This window comes from Parus major, chromosome 9, assembly GCF_001522545.3.
Source record: "Parus major isolate Abel chromosome 9, Parus_major1.1, whole genome shotgun sequence".
NCBI classification, from domain to species: Eukaryota; Metazoa; Chordata; class Aves; order Passeriformes; family Paridae; genus Parus; species Parus major.
In genome coordinates this window covers 17,436,450-17,453,303 of record NC_031778.1, presented here as the reverse complement: position 1 = coordinate 17,453,303, position 16,854 = coordinate 17,436,450, and the positions used below count along the sequence as shown (strand labels likewise).

Here is a 16,854-nt window from a genome sequence, read left to right as displayed (position 1 = left end):
ATTTTTTTCCCATTGTAAAATAAAAGGAGGCAAAAAGCCAAAATACTTTGATTAGATTTTGTCTGTACTATTGTGTTTTCTCACTGCCCTTGGAGAGTACAAAGCACTTCATTTGAAATCCATGACCCTGATTTCCCAAGCTGGAGCAAAAAAGCAAATACCTGATACTTGATAAACTTCTCAGAGGAAAATGAAACAGTTCATATAGTGCCTATAAGAGCTACAGTGATGGGCATTATGCACATCCCTACAGTAAACAGACAATGCTAGTTGCTGCAAAACATGTCACATTCTTTGGTACTTATGCAGACAAAAATCCAACTGAAAATAATTTTAGCTTTGGGCAGGATATGATAAAGATTACTGTATGATCTTTTTGTTCTCTCAACAGCATCTGTGCCGGTTCCTGTAAATTATTCTGGAAAATATTTGGGATTTCTTGACTGTAGAAGTGACAATGCACTGATTTTCCAAAACTGATTCCATCTTAATACTTCTTTTTCTTTTCCCATGCCTGTCTTTGGAACATTGAGTTAAACCCAGAGTAATCCAGATAGAAATGACACTAATTAACTTTTAAATATTTTACTGCAAGGCCATTTGGAAACAGGCTCCTCAAAAACTGTTCCTTCATTTATGAATATTCTGTTCATTCATTTTCTCACCAAGAACAATTCATCATTCCATCTTAACCTGAAGAGGGAAAGGCTTTAAGATATCCCTTGATCTGAAATTTCAAATTATACCCTTGATACCATCACTTTTTAGAGTAAAGTTTCTTTCAGAAATAAGGACACTTGCTGAAGTATCTTGTAAGACAGGAGATCACTTTCCAGTATTGATTGTCTTCCAAACAATCAATACAAGATTTTCAAAAGTAATGACAGAACTGCTGATCATAGGCTTTTTGAGCATAATTAAAAGACTAAAAACAGTCGAAACACTGTGGGAAAACAAATAGAAAAAATGTTTAAAAGCAAGCTGAAACTTTCCTTCAGTCAATACAGACAGGGATAGTCAAAATTGCACCCAAAATTACAAGTGAGATTTCAGTCTGAGAGCAGCTGGTTTGTGGCATCCAAGGCAAGAACCTTGTACTGCTCCTTTCTGCTGCAGTGTGGCAGCTGTCCGTGCTATTAGGAACAGAGGCAGGGAGGAATTATTTTAACTGCAGAGTTCATGAGATAAAGATAGTGAAGTATGGACCATGGATGGGAGCGCTGCACAGGGGTGGGTTTTGGTGTTTCTGAACAAAAACCTGCTTCTGAAGAGAACAGACGTGCACAAAGTCCAGCCCTGCAGCCAATTTTCAGTGACTTTTCCTGCATAAAGACTAGGGACAAGCCAGCTGCAGTGCACACACACGGAGGCATCCTCTGGCTTCCCGCGGGACTGAGACATGGCAGAGAGGCATCAAGGTAAAAGAACCCTGCTTTGGAAAGTTTTAGCTGCTGAAAGAGGCTTTGAAGATGTTTGAGGAGGAAGGATTTCTGTGGTTCTTTTGTACATAGTTTACACAGCCAGCCTTTTAAACTGCCAACAGAGTCCAGAGCCTAGAAACATTCACAGTTGCTTCAAAGTTAAGGGTTTTGTCCTGTTAAGTCATTACATTATCTGAGTATAAACCAAAGAGTTTTCAGCTCTGAATAATTTAGGTGAAAGAGTTAGCCCTAGGCCAGGTGCTCTACTTAGGGAGATGGTGAAATAAATTATTCAGAAAGGGAGACAGGTAAAACAGATGGAAAAGGCCGCCAAAACAAGACACCCAGAGGGCAGCTGTTTTGCAGGTCCCCTGTGATGCACCTCACTTACTAGGAGGGCTGTGGTAATGAGTCAAGCAGTGGTGTTGAAACTGAACTTTGCCTTGTTAATTCGTGTGTTTGTCACAGGGAATACAGGTACTGATACCTAGAAGCAACCACCACTGGGTCCAAGCCTATGCAACCCGTGCTTTAACTACAGAGTATGTTCGCAAATCACTTAGGACAGAGGCTCCTAAATTATTTTATTTTGAAAATGATCCTCAGTGAGGAGGGGAAAAATACACTTCTCAAAAGATTTACTCAATTTAAACAATTTTTCAAACACAGTCATAGAATGGCATGGGTTGGAAAGGATCTTAAAGCACATCGATTTTCATCCCCCTGGCATGGGCAGGGACACCTTCCTCTAGACCAGGCTGCTCAGAGCCCCATCCATCCTGGCCTTGAACCTTTCCATGGATGGGATATCCACAACTTCTCTGGGAAACTCGTTCCAGGTGCATTTTGTCTTCCCACTCATATCTAGATTTCAAATTTTGATTTAACTTGTGCGATTTGGAGTACATTTTTCAAGGCAATCTGGGATTCCTACCATTTCTGTTTATGGTCATATGTGTCAGCTTTTACAGAACACATCATTTCAACAATGATAAATAAAGCCTTTTGATATTAAAAGTACTCAAATAGTCCAGGAAGTTATGCTAAAGCAATGAAAAGTTCTAAATTATCTTGCCATTTTTACTGACAAGTGAATATTTTACTGACTTTTACTGTCAGTCAATGTTTGATTCTTTTGCTAATGACAACACTAGTGATGGTTGGCAATGTAAGACAAGTGTCATGAATGTATACCGAAAGCTGACACCATTTTTTTCAGGGAAACTAAATAAACAAATCACTGCAATTTCTGATTTTCATTCCCATAATACAGTAGCTACTCACACAAATAATTATCTCAGTTATGAGGGAATAAGTTGTCTGTACAAATGGCAAATTAGATGTACAATTGTCCAGTGAGATGTTTTTGTGAGCAGGAGCATGGTACTTTGCCCAAGTCTGTCTCACTAGGGACGAGCTTTTGCTAAAAAGCGAATCCCAATCCCAGTCCCTCTCTCTCCTGTTTCCCTGCCCCAGGAGCAAGTGGCAAAGGGTACAAGAGAGGAAATAAAGCAACAATGAAGAGAAGGAAAGCAAAAGAAGGCAGCTGAGCAAGAAAAGAGGGAAACAGATGAAAGACCTGACTAAAGGAAATCACTGTGATGAAAGAATATTGGTGTGGCAAACATTGAGAAATCCTCCTTCTATAATTTCATCAGCCTAAATTCTGATACCCTCCTGAAAACTTGGCACCATGTCCCCACTTCTTCCTGGAGAATCTGATTCACAGCTGGACCTTGAAAATGTCAACTCATTCCTGTTTTCTGTATCTTTTCTTTGTTGAGTTACCCAGTGACTGAGCCCTGTGGGGCAAAAACTCTGCCTTGGCACCTTCTGTTTATGATATTCAGCATAATAAATCCTCAGTCTTACTGGGGCTGGGTGTAAGTGTAGCACAGATAGCACAGTTACAAACATAACCCCTGCAGAAAGCACACTTGTACATAGATCTGATAGCAACACATCCCCTATGATCTTTAGATTGCATTTCCATGCAGAAAGTTTTAATGAAAAAAACACATTCATGTTGTTGTTGTTGCAATATAGGCTATAATGATAATAATTTCTCAGTTAAGGAACTATCAAAATCTACTAGAGACCTTTGAAATGCAAACAACTTTTTTCAGGTATAGTTTGTTTGTTGAAGTCATGCATTTATGAAGTTGTGATAAATTGTGTGAAAATTATTAAGAAAAGATCATGGTTTCACTAAAATTCCAGGGAGAACTTATAAATGTGAAATATCTTGTTTAATCTGAAATCTCAACAGAAGGGCTCAAACTTAACCTTATAAAAAAGTTAATCTTCTTCCTTTTCCACTTTGCTCCAATGTAAAAGTTCTTCTCAAATAACACTTATGTAATTGTTTTCCAAAATGAGTGTAAGATGACTTTCTTGGGCATCCTCAGGAAGTGTCTTTTGCTGTTTCATATGAGTTTTAAGAGATTGTTAGATGTTCTTGCTGTCTGCTGGCTCCTCTGAGCTGACATTCTGTTTGTACTCATCTGAGATATTATGTAAGACCAAGAATTTCAGCTACTTTCTAGTTAGACAAGTGAGTATGTAAGCTAAGGGATGGCACTTGGTCAATAAATCCTTTCACTTCCTTTGTACTTCCTTTGATCTCCAAGGAGTATTTTGCCATCCTCTTCAAAGCAAACAATATCCGCTGATGTCCATCTTTTCTGATTCCCTCTTGATATCTTCCTTCTTTGTGACCATCATTGTGGCTTCCTGACACCTTTCATTTGGCAGCTCACTGAGATATACTTGAAGTATTTACTCTTCTTTCATATCTCTGTTTTTTTGGCCCTGTTCTCATCTTACCAACATTTTAATTAGCCTTATTTTCTCTCTCTTCCTCCTAAAAAGGCAGACATTCGTCTTTTCTGTTTGTTTTTTACCATTGTTTATACTGATCTCTTCATTTGATACTCTTCTTATGTGATATTTTTTACTAATTTAATGATTATCTCTAATTTGCATGTCTGACTCTTTGTAATCTGCATATCTGTATATTCCCTATGGCACTTTTTCTCCTGGATGTTTTCTTTCTGGATGTTTGTTACACAGCAAGGATATCCTGTAAATACTACTTAGAAACTCTTTTCAAATCATGTAATCACCTTGCGGTTCTATTTTGAATTCCAGTCCTAAAGGAAGAAAACATATATATCCAACTGCATTAGCAATATGAGGTGAATTACCCAGTAGCTCAAGAAAAGGAATTGTGATTTCACCTCATTAGAAGGTTTTTCTCTTTTCTTCCTAGGTTTTATCAGTAAATGAGAAAGATCACAACTGTTGTCTGCCCAGCCCTGGGGCAGTGTGAGACAAAACAAGAAAGATATTCTTTTAGCAATTGCTTCCCATGTCAATGCACATAAAGGAGTTTTCATTTAGTTTGTTGGAGAACAGCATCTTCTGCCGAGAGGAAACTAATGCAGGTAACAAATCTGGGTTGGCACAGACTGTGGAAGGAATATGATGTACCAGGAAACAATCACCTATTTATCAATGAAGTGGAAAAGCTCTAAACTTATTTTCTACTACTTTGAATTTATATCTCAAAATATGCCAATATTTGTTAAAATAAATATTAAAATATTTTTTAAAAATTATGTTAAGACAGACTAAACTAATTTGACTGAGATATGTGAACAGTGCAATGGCTTTGCAGGCAGATATACACTTAAGTATAGTATACTATATATATATAGTATAGATACATAGTATCACTTATTACACTTAATGTAGTAAGTGATACTATGCACACACCTGAGAAAATAATTTGGTTCTTACTTGGTTCAATCCATTATATAAAATGCCTTGATTAAACAGAAAAAAAAATATTTTCTAACTAAAATGATCCTAAAGGTTCCATTTGAATTAAAAATAATTTAAAGTTCTATTAAAATTAATACAATTCAGAAAATGTCAGTTCTTCTGGTGTGATTGCAAATGCTGATGTTTTCACTCAGTGCATCATTAAAGAGAAGGCGAATGTTACGTTCAGCTGAGCTGAACTGAAAAGAATAATGGAACTGAGAAAGGTGTGTTTGAAATTTGAGATATCCAACCAGTATATCCAGTGTTTCTCTGGAAAAACAGATAATTCGAGGAATGACCTCATTTCAGTGTATAGATATCATCTACGTTTGTGGATCTAAATTGACCTTGCTAGATGATTTCATGTAGATTAACTCAAAACTGTAGTGAAACTCTCTTTAGTGTCTTATACAACTCTTACACTAATACTTGATGTGAAAATGAGGCTTGCACATAACCTATGGGCTTCAGCAATTATTCTAAGTTGTTTGCAAGAGCTTGAAATTATTCTTCTTCTCTTATGAAAGAGAAAATCTTTATCATTGGATGCATGGCTTGATCTCTTTTTTAAGGTACCTGGAAATGAAGAGAGGCTGATTTTTATGTCATTAAAGTAGAATATTTTTTTGACTCTACTCCATTTAAGTGGGTGAGATGCATCTGAATCTGAGATACAGCTGAGATCAGGTTCAGGCTGAGAAGTCTGAAGTATTTCACTTGCAAACTGTACAATGAATTTTTAATAATGAATATAATCAGCAGTATTACCAACCACTTAATGATTCAGAGGCAGGTTTACCCGGATACACTTGCTTATTATATGTGTACAGTGAACAGCACTGAACTTCATCTTCAAATATTTTATATATATATTTTATATTTGTATACAAGAGAAGAAATTACTGAAAAGCTGAGCTTGCATTTTGAAATGTGATCTAAATTGTCTTCTATGGGAAGGCTACTACTCTTTTAAACCTCTTTTCATTTCTTTTTTCCTTTTTTTTTTTTTTTTTTGGCAGAAAAGGAAATGCACTAGAAGCTAGATTTGTTAATAGCATTTTCGGACCCATTATGAAATATTTCAAATTTGGTAAGTAGGGAAGAGAATTAAAATAAATTGCTTTTGCAAGAGGGTATAATTTTTTAAATAATTTTTCATGAACATATTTGTTTTGGCTAACTCCATTAATTAAGGCCTATCTCTTTCTCAAAGCTTCTTTGGATGGATGGATGAAAAGCTTTGTACTATGCAAATACAAACTGTGATTATCAATTATCTAATGTTGCTATTGGTTATTCACCAATATGCTTTAATATAATTGGTATGAAATACATGGTTTCTACCATGACTATCAAAAATTTCAGTCTCTGATGTCATTAGTGGACAAGATTTGCAAAGTAAACTCCAGTGGCAGGTGAAATGCCACAAGTTTTGAGAGTTTCTCTGCAATAAATTATCAAATATAAAAACCTGACCCACATAAATCAACGTATGAAATTCCTTTAACTTCTGTAATCAGAATTTTGGCCTGAAACATATGCTCTTCACTAGGAACTGAGATCTTTAAAAACATTCCCTCTGTTTTAAGAAGGTCTGTGTCAGGGTCAGGGTGGGAGGGGCACCAGGCAAGTTACTGCATGAGTTTGAGTGAAATGATGGATTTCCAGAGGATGCTGGGTGAAGATGCTGTTTCATCCAAGTAGGACATGCCAGGACTCACAGTGCCATTTTCCTGTCTTTTGGCTTTTGACTAGAACTCATGTGTGGGAAATGTATTAGTGCTGAGGTGAGATTTTTGTAGGCCCAGCAGGCAGGCCACAGACAAGGCACACATCTGTTCACATCTTGCTCAAGCTACACACCCCTAAAGCATTATGCACCTCTTCTTTTTCAGCAGTTACTTTCTTCTCCTTTTTGTGCCCTGACATTCAAGGTTGCAACTAATTCTTTAACACTTTGGAAGTCAAGATTAGCACATTCCAGCCAAATACAAAAGTGAGATGATGGAAAGAGGTGTTTACAGTATGGAGCAGCAGGGTTGTGCAATAGTGTATGATTCCTGTGTGGTCTGCTGAGAAATGCCAATCTGTGCAATCTGTTATGGCAAAAAGCCAGAGAAGAGGCCATAAAAACTGGCACCAAGTGATGACAAGGTACTACAGCCTTAGAGTTTGTATCCCATGACATGCAGTGGGGAAGGAAGATATGGGGATTTAGTGCCTCCTTCTATACAAAACCTGGCAAATCAAATTCTGCCTGGCCTGTCACAAAACAAAATGTTTGCATTTCATCAATCCATAAGGATGGAACAGTTAAATCAACACAGAGATAAATTTTATCTGGGTTATCCATGGAAGAGCAAAGATAGAGAGGAGGTGAAGGAAGGAAAAGACCACAGAGGCTCACTTGGATGGATTTATGCAATGTTCTCTTAAGACACGGTGATCTCCCTCCTCCAGTGCCCCCCAGTTCTGAAGGGGGCACAGCTGTGGTGCAAGAAATCCACTGGCAGACAGTCCAGACTTGCATTAGGTGTGCAGAAAACCAGCTCATTCTGTTGCCTCATGGGATTTGAAATGATATTGGTGGTGTCTGTTTTCAAGATGCCTTCCTATTCCCAAGAGATTTCATTACAGAATTGTTCAGGGAACTTACAAAAGTGGCCTTTCTCTCACATGAGGGTTTGAAAAGCAGAAAACTCATGATTTTCAAATCATGCAACATAGTTTGGTATCACTCATGAAGTGAGACACAGGTCAATGAGGGGAGAAAACACATATGATAAGTGAAACAGTTTCAGTATTTTGCTTGAATGGAAAAGTAGAGTGACACTTTAAATCTACTGAAATAAAAGGCAGCTGATATTTTAACTTTTATATACAAAAGTGTATATGTGGAAGCTGTTATTAACACATACCTTACTGTAATGATTCATACAAATGTTAAGCAGGATTATGAGACAAATTAAGACATAACCATTCTCTTAAATCATGCTATACTGATCAAACAGTTCTGTGCAACATCCCAGCTATTTACTTACAACAAGAAAAAACATGATTAGTGCACATTAGTAGTGTGGCAAAATGGAAATATTCTCCAAGTACACATTACCCAAGCAAAGAGTATTAAGTGAAATAGAGCCAAGTTTACCATTACAACCAATTTACACTCATCTAAGAAGTTATTTAAAAATTAATATTAATTTCATCAAACAGCTAATGTAAGCCTGTATTTACTGATTCAACAAACCTCCAAACACTGATTTATTTTATGCATGTAAGTTAATAGTTTTCATCCTGAGGTCCACAGATGCCTGGAAGACCCTGGTCCCTTCCTATGAGGACCAATAGCAATAAGGAAGAAAAGCCTTTGAAATTAATTGTTCTGCTGGTAAACTTACAAGAAAAACATATTTAAAAATACTGTTAATATGAGCAATCTGCCTCCTTGTCCATCCAAAAGTTAAGCATGTGAGATAATTGAATTTCAAAACTATTTGCAAACTGTACATTCATTCAGCTTATAACTAGATATACTAATTTACAGTTATAATAATTACAATTATTTCAAAGTTGGCTTTATAAATCTCTTTATTTTCTATGTTATACAGAACAAAACCAAGAAACACTATGGAATACAAATAGACTAGACAGTGAGTTGGAGATGATGGAAAATATATTTTCTCTAATACAAATCATTGTGCCCTGTGTCCTTACCAACTGCTGTGTCCAACAAGCCCTTTGGTCAAAATGAAAACTGATGAACAGTCTCAAAAACTTATGTTGAGCTCTTTTATGGAGCCAGGTGTGTGTGGCAGCATTGATATGGCAGGTGTCTTTACATTGCAAAGAAATACAAAGAACATTTTTGCTGTGACACCATTGTGTATTTGTACCTGAATGGAGAGGTAGAACAGGATTAGGAAATAAGGATGATGTGAAACACAAGAAAGATGATCTAGTTGATTGTGTATTAACAGTAGTTGGAAGACCAGAGTTAAAAATTAAATTTTTCCTGTTCTGCTACATCATTGCGGCCTCCAGAGAGTCACACAGGGCTGGAAAATCTGATGATACTCAGGCTCCTAGCTCCTACCTTCCTTCTGAAAACAATCAGGATATAAGTACCTGAATACCTTGATGAAAAAGCCTTCACTTCAACCCCCCTAGAGATAAATAGTGTCTCTCTGAGAAGGTGATCATTTAGGTGTGAACTTTTTTAAGATACTGTGGTAAAAAGGCCACAGAAGTACCTAAAGCAGCTGCTTTTCAGCAGGTAGAGCCTTCAAGCCAGTATAAAGTTTTGGCTGTTACAGTATTTGTTTATTCTCTGCAGCAGTTTTGATTTTTATTTTGCTTCTGTGAGCACTCTGTGGAGGCTATCTTTGGTCATGGTTATCACTACAGATTCTGCTTTTATTGTTGTGTTATGGAAAAACCTAGCACCTTAACCTGAAGTTGTTTGAAGTGGAGTGAAAATGGTTTTTTAATTATCAAAACTATGAATCAGATGAACAGGACTTTTTTTTTCAACAGGAGTTTATTATAATTTTAATTTTTCTTTGCAGAGCTCTGTTTCTCGAAGCACTTTCCCAAAGCTAGGGCCAGAAAAGTCAATGCTCACATCTGTGTGCATTGTCCATATTTTCTGGCACAGAGATTGATCTTGAATTTTATTTTTTCCCCAAAAGGAAAAACCTAACTGTGCAAAATAGATTCATATCTCTACTGGGTATTTTTATAAAACTAATGGTAAGCTGCTGTGCTCCCAGCTGGGCATGTTAGGTTTCCATCTTAATTTTAGATAAATTTTATTGGAATAGAATATATGTATTAGTGTTATCATTATATGCAGAGCTGAAAAATTAATGCAGAACTGGGTCTGTAGTCTGGACTAATAATTTTGCCAAATTAAGAGGACAACTAGTCTGGAGAATCAGTAGAAAAACTCTAGCAAATATAGCCATAGGAGAAATGCAAGGTAACGGAACACTGAAGTAAAATGAAGTGCTTGGCAGCTTTTAGAACAGTTGAGAACATCTCTCTGCAGTATCCATAGTGCCTATCTCATCAAAGTCTGTAATGGTCAGCCAGCTTGGAGAATGGAATACCTGCTATGGAAATGTACAGGACCTTGGCTCCCTGCACAGTGGATGGAGAGGATTTGTCACGGTGCCCGGCAGATGGCCTGACTTGATCTCAATTAACTTTAAATACCCTTTGATGCTGAGAGTGCACTTATCCCATGTTGACTGGTCCATTCTGATGGAACAAGGATAAACCCTCTCCCCAGAATGCACGGGGAACTGGGTCCTACAGGCACCACACCATGAACACCTTGCCTTTAGGGGTTGATACTCACACCATGAACACATCCCCAGACATCACGTCCTGTGTGTGGTCACCTTCCCCAGCTCCTGGCAGGAAGGGCTGTTGTTCCCATGTTGCAAGTTGAGCCATGGTGGGCTGTGCCCCTTCTTTAAGCTCACAGCTGGTGCCTCTGAAAGAGAAGGAGTTGTAGCCCATTCCACATCTCCCACATTGTGCCAAAGCGGGTGTTCCTTACCATGTTCATCCTTGCAGAGAGAGAAGCAGATATATGCAGTGGCCTTCTGGCAGGACAGGAGGGGATCATTTTGCAGGCAGTAACACTGTATAGTAACTCCAGGGTGACAGGGTGACATCCACCAAGCCCATTTTTATCCCCTGTCCAAAACCATGCCATTGGGGAATTGGGAAGCTTAGGCATCTTGACTAGTTTCTATTCTGTATATATGTTACTGAGGTTTTGCCATACTGCCTGAAGCAAACTCCTGTCAAGCTAAATTACATATGGTCACACAGATGCAGATGATGAACTGCCTACAAACTCATGGTAGAGTATTAAAGAATAGAATTCTCTCATAATAGAGAATATTGAGGTTGGTCTAGAAATGCTCAGACCTGGACTGTTCAGCTAGAATTGTATCTTCAGATAACTTAGAATTATTTACTATTATATATAGTTTAGAGTTATTAACTACCAATCCCTACTGAGTCAATGAAGTGTCTGCATCCAGAACTGGTAAATTAGGTATTTGGCACAGGGAACTATTTTGTGAGGGCAGAGAGAGAACTTACAAGCAAATTTCAAGTTGTCTTTCAAGTGGAGACAGAGACACTTTGTTCTGAAAAAGTAGCAAGGTACAGTTTTAATAGTCATATGGCATCACCTGAATTCAGAACCTCCTTTTATTCTAAGACTCAAAAGTTCAGGCCAGCCAGTGTTAGGACTGGTCAGTGATGGCATGGCAAAGTGAGCTCTACCCACACACACAGTCCAGTGATCCTATGGATGCAAATCTGTGATGCAGCACAAACTTGTGAGAAGTACTCAGCAGCCTCAACCCTCTTAAAGCCTCTGGGAAGGGAGGATGCTCAGCATGTTGCCAACAGGGACTCAGAAGCGCATTTCAATGGTGTGCCCACCAGGCTCACAGGTTGGATATTTAAACTCTCAGAACTCGGCCAAATAAGCCCAGTTTACCTCACAGTCAGACTAAATGCTAATTCCTCAGTTAAGAATATTTCCATATTAAAATGGAATGGGTCCATACCATGTTAGCTGCATAGTACTTGTAAGAACTAAGGTCAAAATATATTTTTATAGTTTGGAAACTGTACTTTTGTCATTCACTCAATTGTGTTTGAAATCTTAATGTTTGAATTTCACAACAATAATAATAGTATTGCTTTTGAATGAGAACTCAGCATAGCAATTATCAGCCCAGACAAAATGAATGTTTAAAAAAATTATCACTATCTGAACCTAAGCTTTTATACTGCAAGATGTTTTATAATCTGATTGAGAAGAAATCCTTATATTCTAACAAAATTAAGTAACTGGAGAAAAAGTGAAATAAATAGCAGCAATAACAATATTTCTTGAGATAAAATATTTCACATTTCAAGGATGCCTATTCACAAAACACTTAAATAGCTCATCAGTTTGGCAGATTTCCCTTGGTTGTGAGGAGTGAAATGCCTTCAGCTGGGTGGACATCCTCACTGTACATCTACTTTAGGGATACAGTTTATGTCCAAGCCTTTGCAATTAGACTGCCTCTTGTCTGTGTAAATAAATTAGTCACTTACAGTAGACATTTTGGTGAACCATAGTCACTGGGAGGTTTGGGTTCTCCTTAGATCAAAGAGTGAACCATTCCACAGAAATCATGGGGATCTGAATGGGGAGAGCAGAGTTTTGGGAGAAACTTCCTAACTGATGAGCAGACAAAGTGCTCTGAGGGTCATCAATCACATTTTCCTTCCTTTGATACAGAAACATGTTTATTTTTAGTCTCTTTGAGCTTTTCTAGTACTGGGTAGCAGGGCCAATGTACAGCAGAGTTCTCAGCTGCTGTGGTGGAAACTGGGAGATCTCAGCACTTCTCATAGTTAGTCCCTACACTGGGACACGATGGTGGCCATCCTGAAAAATAAGCCAGAAATTAAGATGGCACCTGACTTTCCAGGAAAATGCTTCTGTAAGTGTCTCAGCATTTAATGACAGGTGTCTGATGTGCTCAGCTGCACAAGCAGACACATAAATATGATATTTCAAAATTTGAATCTACTGCTGTCGAAACCAAAATAACTTAATTGATGTCTGTGGCATTACACCTGGTTTCTAGAAGTGCTGAATGGGGCTCTGTACAGGTCCATAAAGTGCTCTTTAATACATATGTAATTATATTGATGTAATGTCTCTTTTTCCCTTTTATGATAAATACAAAAACCCCTTCTAACTCCTTACATCTTTTATTGTTTTATTTTATAAATCCAAAGAAAAAGTGGCTCATAACAGTCTTTACAAACAAGATGCATCTGTTTAATATTAAAGTGAAAAAAATAATAATAGAACCATTACTTTGGAATATCCAAATAACCTGAGGAAAAATAACATCCATCTGGCCATTGGTATAACTGTTTTTTAGATCAGTTGGATGTTTCTGGGATTGCAAGATTCAACACTTATCTTAAGTAGAGTGAGTTTCTAAAGATGTAGCATCCAGAAACTTGTGAGTAATCTGTCCGCTTAGAAGTACAATATTGTGTTACCAGATCTGCTGAGCAAAAGCACAATAAAGTTAATCCTTTGGTTCTGGAAAAGCTGTAGGTATTGCAATGGCAGATGTGCTGAAACAGAAGTGTTTACGTTTGTTAGGGCACGTGAAGCAGCAACTCCGCCAGCTCACGAGTATTTGAATTTCCTGCAAACTTTTACCTAAGGGCTATCGTGGGGAAGGAAAAGAGCTCAGGAAGAGTCTTTGCACCCTGTTGGCAAACTGGCAAACTTCTTCTGGTGAATTGGTTGGCAGACACCTGTGTTTTCTCATTGAACTTATTCCCTGTGAATGGAGCCATTATGGCATTAAAGTGCTTTTTGTATGTGGGGTACAGTATTATCAAGATCAATACTATGTTGCATTTAATATATTTTCCACCTCTTACTCCACCATATGGAAAGGAATAAAAATGTTAGGTCAAGGATTTTGTACTGTGGAGGTGTGATATGACTCTGGTTTGGCCAGAGTTTGAGATGGAGCTGCCTTCTAGACCTTTGCTAACAGAGAGCTCCCCAGAGAAGTCTGTCAGACTTTAAATTTACACAGCCAGGTTGTACAGAGCACAAATAAGAAGAGTAATCTTTTGATGAGAGGAAACACAAAGTATCTGGGTAAGAACTAAAATCAAAATCAGTCATTTATAGCATTTTCCCTGCTTACAAAATCCTTACAGGCAGGTCCTTGCTTCCATGCCTGGTAACAGTTGACTTGGGGAACTTTGGATTGCAGTTAATTCTGTCCAGACTAAAGAAAATCCTTCCTTCTGTCCCCTTGAATGCCTTGCTGGCTGCTGGCTGCCCTTTCCTACCATCATCATGGGACCTGCTGACTTCCAGCTCTGTGCTATATCTATCTTTCCCAAAAGAAGGCAGTTTCTCCTTTAGCAAGAAGGATTTTTTGACTGGCCACTTTTCAGGGTCTAATTATGTTGCATTATAAAAAGATGGTGGTGCAGGAGGTCACAGGAGCACTTAAAAGAATTTGTGCTGGGGACTTCAAAACATTATGTTACTGTCCCTTCCCTTGGAAGCTTTTAGTTGAAATGTCAAAGGCAATCACAAATGGAAATGGACTCCCAAAAGAGTGAAAAATTTTGACCTCACCAGCAACGTGGCCACAAAAGACCTGGGCATAGACCACAACTCCACTGGTTCCCTTTCTATTTTCATTCCATACCAACACAGTCAGACACACTCAGTTTGCTCTTTGGATGACCTGAACTCACCTCCGGGGTCTTCTCACTAAAAATATCCCAGCTCTTCATCCAATGCATTGATAGTTCTGTTCTTCCAGAGAAAAAATCATTATGAGGAACGTCACTAAAATAGAGGGAGTCCTCGAGGTCCAGTATAAAAATCAAAGACCAGAAGCTCCTGTGCAGTACTCACTGTTGGACAGGAAATGGCAGTAGTTGGAACAAAAGACAGAACAGTGTTCCTGACATAACAGCATTGTTTTTTCTGTTGTCACCGCTGAGCATCAGCACAGGGCTTTATCAAGAGCCAGAATACCACTGAACTAACTCCTGCATAAATAAAAATGGCCAGTCATTGCCCTGGGCCATTTACAAAGTATGTATGAGACAAGATAGGAGGAGGCACAAACAGTCAAAACCTATTGATTACATTAATAAACAATAATTATAGAAACATAGCTTTAAAATTTTGGTCCAATTTTTTTGTAGGTAGCTTGTCAGAAGAGTTTACGTCAGCATTTTGAAGGAGGATAATGAGATTGCTTGAAGTCACCAGAGGTGCTCCCAGGAGATGAAGGCTAGAAAAAAGAACAAAAGTGAAAATCAATCAAGTAAGTCTGGGTAGGTACTCATGTATGGGTGGATTGTGAGGGGGAGCTTATGTCTAGGGGTTCAACATGATGCAGGAAGTCAATAAAGATAGTTTTTGACTACAGCCAAGATCTTTTATTGGATGACAAAAGAAGGAAATATCGTTGGAAGGACACCTAAGAAGGAAATCAGCTAACAAAAAATATTTCTTGCAGCAGCATTTTGAATGGATGGATGGATGGATGGATGGATGACAGGCAATAAGTTAAATCTGCAGTCATCAAAATGAGGAAAAAAAGGAAATCTCAGCATCAGTACAAAATATAATTAGTGCAGGACCTTTAGCTTCGTGTAATAGGAGAGAAGTGTTAAAGAGCTGAAGCATGAGGACCTAGAGAAGCTTAGATCAGAAATTGTAAGTATGTATGACAGGTAGGAAGAAGATTCTGTCAGGGTGGTTCAGCCTAATTCAGAAATACTCCTTGTTGACACTACAACAAATTCCCCAAACAGGCTTTAGGGCTCTTATTTGCCATGTGTAGTATTTACTGTGCTTGGTGGTAGCAAGCTGTCCATTGCAAAATCTGAAGAGAAAAGGAGGAAATTTGGAAAAGAATGTTTACTGTGATATTTCTGTAAAGGGATATATTTTCACATCAGATGTAAAGGACATGAGAAAAGAATCACAACAGAATACGTGGAACTTCTAGAGGAGAAAAAGCCAGATGAAGAAAGTCCTTCACAGAAGTTGAGGCAGATAAGCCATGAGGTCCTTACATCAAGAAACTGTAAGAGATTTTGCAGGAGCAACTTTGGTGGAACATTTAAAAAGTCGGATTCCAAAGGGCTTGAAATAAAAGTAAAAGAGAAGGCTAATATAAACTCCAGGCAGTGATTTAGATTTTGTGTTCTCTATTTGCATAGGAGTGGAGGGGATCTTGTAGACTACCAAGTCCATTCCTCTGCTGCTGTAAGCAACTGTATCTCATAGTATCTCAAACATTTATTAAGCTTCACAAAACAATTCTATTTCTTTTCTTCCTTGTTTTAGTGGAAAGGTGGTACAGAACTTCAGTCTTTTGATAATCAGAAGTTTTAATTTATGGGTTGAATTTATTAATTACTCATTAGTAATCATTTGTTCTTGTGTCGTCATTGTCCATTTGCTTAAGTATCTTTTCTCTCGCTTTAGTGCCTAACCTGAATGTATTTATAGAGAGCAATTATATTCACTCTCAGCATGAATGAGCTTAGAGATGAAAGGGAGAAGGAAGCAAACATGTTGCTTCAGCCTGGACCAGCTGGAATCTCTTTGTTCAGACTCATGTAAAATGTTTTGCAGCAGCTGAATCTGGAAGCAGCATTTGTGCAGCTCATAGAAATATGATACAGATCTCACCACCTCACAGCCAGATGAGATGGGAATGGACATAGCAAGCAGGGATATTGTCTGAATATCCATGGGTGCTGTGGACCTGAGAACACTAAAACTATAGTCCAGCTTAGCTGGAGAAAAAACATCTGCTTCTGTCTGATGTAAACACCCATGGTGAGCCACTGTAAACATTTCTCGTTATCACTCATACTTTTCTAGTGTTGGGAATTAGGTGTCTATCTGTAATGGGTTGTCACTACCTGTGTGGCCTATTTTGAAGGGTTGTTGTCTGCTGTAGACTATGGAGTCAGTTCAGTCACTCTGGAGTCTGTTATT

At 38.1% G+C, this 16,854-nt stretch overlaps 1 long non-coding RNA gene across 1 annotated transcript; it reads left to right on the top strand.

Moving 5' to 3' along the window:
* The first annotated feature begins 4,698 nt into the window (after positions 1 to 4,698).
* LOC117244837 lies at positions 4,699 to 15,161 on the top strand. The gene is made up of 3 exons (XR_004498635.1): positions 4,699 to 4,867; positions 6,269 to 6,339; positions 15,042 to 15,161. It is a non-coding gene; the product is annotated as an uncharacterized LOC117244837 (long non-coding RNA).
* Positions 15,162 to 16,854: the final 1,693 nt, after the last annotated feature.